The following is a 3,774-nucleotide window of genomic DNA, read 5'->3' as shown; positions in this document are numbered from 1 at the left end:
ACTGTTCAGAATGATGTACGTGCAGAGTTTGAGACTAGAAGGCTGTTTTTACAGTCATCTGCTGAATGTGTGAAGTTTTTGCGGTCGCTGAAAATCTGGCGGGCAGGCGGGCAGGCCTACGAGTGTTCTTTGTCAAAGACTCGGGTTGGATTTTGCGCTACGGTCCAGAGGATGTCACTCGACGCACGTTCTCGATTGCCTCATCTCGGTGCCTCTCTCCACTTCACTAACAGTTGCTACCATTAGTTTAGAAATGGAGTCCGCTAACATAATCCGACGACCTGCTTCCAGCACAACACAGAAGTTCCACGGAGCACCTTTAAGTTCTTATTTATTACCAGAAAGTTACTTTTGCTACTTTGATACTTGAAGACTTTTACTACTCGTATGGGTGACTTTAACATTTACCAAAGTAATAACTTAGCACAATAGCTTTACACATTTTACCACTCTGTAAAGTAGGAGACATCTCCTGAGAAGTAGTTAAACTTTTGAAATGACACATATTTGCATAATCATACCATATTCAGGATTTTTTAATGAGGGCGAGGGAGTAGATGTAATTTTAAGGATTTTAACAAGATAATAGAACTTTTTTTTAATATGGAAAATCCATATCAGAAACAAATGATTAGATCAAGTACAGTGTTTTATATACATCTTAAACCGTGTCAGGAGGGGCTCTTTAAACGCTGTTATAAATGACTCGTATTAGGCTGCATGACAGTTCGCCTATTTCATCACCCTGTGCCGTCTGTCTGTTGGTCAGTTTCGACTTGCGACCGTTGTTCCTCTTTGTGAGCACAGCTTGCCTCACTTGGCCAGTGTTGTAATGATTTTCCAGACAGTTTTCCTTGACATATTGAGTAATTTGGCACTTTTTTTGTGATTTGGACACAGATGATTTGTTCTCTTCGGAGCTCTGCTGGTCGCCTCATGTTGCACGCTGCTGATTGCCAAACCTCTTCAATGGCTGACATATGCAGTTAGTAGGCATTGGACTGACTGAATGCGATGCACCTCCGCGATGAAGGATTTTCTTCTTGATCTTGAAACGTTGTGATGACTGTATGTATATGAAGCTTCATTATTATCGCTACCATCAAACTCTGCCCAAAGCTTTGATGATAACTGGTGGAGATGAGTTCCCACCCCGTAATAAAGACGCTCCCGAGCTGCTCTTTGAAGGTGAACTGTTAAAGAGGTGTGGCCCGTCCTGAACGCCCTCAGCCTCTTTCAACACTCTGCTGTTATTAATTCAATTCTTTCTCAGGCCCATTTTACCTCCACGAGCGCCTTCTGGTGACAAAATGTGAAGAACTAGCAGATCAAACTAAAACCGGATTAACTTACTTAAAAATTCAAACAACTCGACTCCCATTATGCTTCCTTTTGGTCCTTGTCAGGCATACTGTCGCTGTATTTTCAAACAACGAATAACTTCAGCCGTGGATTTTTGTCTTGGGCTGAAGTGTGCGACAGCTTTAAAAGAAAAAAGAAAAAAAAAAAAACATCCTCAGAAGCAGAGTGCTATCTAAATGAGGCATAATAGATGTGAGAGTGACATAACCATGTTGAAGGGGATGTAAGCAGCCTGACAGGAACATTGCTTCTAGCAACTCCTGTGTTGCATTAGTGATGATTTTCCAGGAGCGTTCACAAAGAGTCTTCAGAGCGCTCTGCTGAGCTCCAGCCAAACCCGGAAAAGCCCCCCGAAAAAACAAAGAGGCCATGTGCACGCGGGCGAGCAGCGCCTGACACAGCTTCACATGTTGTTATTCATAACCCAGCGTCAACTCTGGCCAAATCTATTCTCCCCCTACTTCTAAAAAAAATATAGGTCATTCCGGTTCTAAAAATGGCTGCCTCTCCCTGGGGCTTGCCAGAGCATGAAATAGACTTTACATCACGTTAGCCAAGCAACAGCAACCAAGAAACTTTCCTGTTTTTTTTTGGCCGTTGCTCATTTTTCATCCCCCTTTGTTGCTGTAATCTAACATATGGCGGGTTCTCTTACTCTCCCCTCCTCTCTTTCAGTTTATGACCTGAATAAAGATATCAGCAGTTTGCCAGGTTTGGAATATGACAGGCGAGGCTAAAGTCATGTAGAGATTTAGATAATATGGTTGCGGAACACTTTACAATGCCTTCCACCTCTGCCTTTCAGACTTCCCCCGTTGCTGATAAGCAGGAATTTGGGGGTGGATTTCAAAAAACACCCTTTTAGATTTGCAAGCGCCTGCTGCTGATATGACGAAGGGAGTCACATGACAATTACTTCCCTACCTGTTTGTAATGCAACCCTACACCCTCCAGCACCGGTAGATGCATCACAATTTAAGAAGCGGGTGCATAAAAAATGAAGAAAAAAAAAAAAATAAGCGGCTCTCGCCTCCATTGTGGCTTTGACAACTTAGCCTGCAATTTCTGGAGGCAAACTCACTCGTAGTAAATTGGATAATGCAGTGTGGAAATGTGCCATAGTTTAGAGTTTTATCTCCAGATGCTATTCCAGTACAACCATATTGTCTCATTTTTAATGAAAAAAATGTTTTCTATCTCCTTCCTCTCCATGTCCAATGCATAAACTCCCCAGTGGCTGCCCCTTGAAATTACCTCATGTTTATTTAAACCTGGAGGAGGGCTGCAGCAGAGCGCCTGGTGACCCACTCGTTCTTTTCTCTTTTTTTTTTTTCTCTGGTGTTTTCTTACAGCCAGCCGACCCCGGAGCCATTCATCAGCTGGGCTAAGTGTAGCTACAGCGCACAGGGCTAAACAGCACTTCACCACAATGAGCGTGACATCAACTCTCCACACAAACCAGCGGGTGTGTCAGAGGAGCACAATTACAGAGGGGAAGGGGAAGGGAAGAGGTGGAGAAATGACCACGGAGAGAGACGGAGGAAGAAAAAAAAAAAAAGAAAAAGAGGGAGAGCGGCAAGAGAGTGTCAGTCATGTAGCTTCTAATTTTGGTTCTGGCCCGAGGACTACTTTGTTCCACCACGGGCTTTTATGCTACGAGCACGAGCTGGCTCAAGACAGACAGAGACAGAAGAGCTATTGAATAAGCAAAGACCACACTCCACACGCACACAGGAAATAGTTAAAGGTGCACTATGTAGTTTTGGGGAAGAACTTTTTTTTTCATGACTGAATAAACAAATTGCCCTTAAACGATTTCATTCTGTTTTACTATGTATATATGTGGCGGACCCTGGCACCTTTCTAGCTTCAGTGTTATAAATATTAAAATTCTGAGTTTGAATTCCTTCTCCAAAACTACATAGTGCCCCTTTAGGTGTTGAATTTGAAGTCCAAGTGGCGAGTACATTTGAATGTTTGCGAGCATGCATTACCGTTTGTCTTGTGTTTATTTAAGAATCAAAAGCTCCTCTGAATCTTTTAAAAAATGTAATCTACTGAAAAAAAATGCAGACAAAATTCCACACTGCCACGGAAAATGGTTTCAAAAATGATCTCCCCAAATGTGGATGAAAGAGAAGGACTCGCATCCTAGCTGAGTGGAGAGCACAACAAAGGGAAGTCGGGCAAGGCTCCAAATTAGAGGAAAGATGAAGATATGAAAGATCAAAACCGTGGAGGAGGAAAGAGAAAAAAGGAAAGGGAATTGGCAAACACTGACATCCAGCTGTGCCACAGTGAATTAAATTTTAAAAGGCAATGGGAACTGGCGCCAAATCGCCTGTAACTTACATGGGAAATAATGAAAAGAAAATTGAGACAGAGTCAAGAAGAGTCCACACAAAGCGGAAA

Source organism: Pagrus major, chromosome 19, assembly GCF_040436345.1.
Source record: "Pagrus major chromosome 19, Pma_NU_1.0".
Lineage (NCBI taxonomy): Eukaryota > Metazoa > Chordata > Actinopteri > Spariformes > Sparidae > Pagrus > Pagrus major.
Note: the sequence above shows the minus strand (reverse complement) of the source record.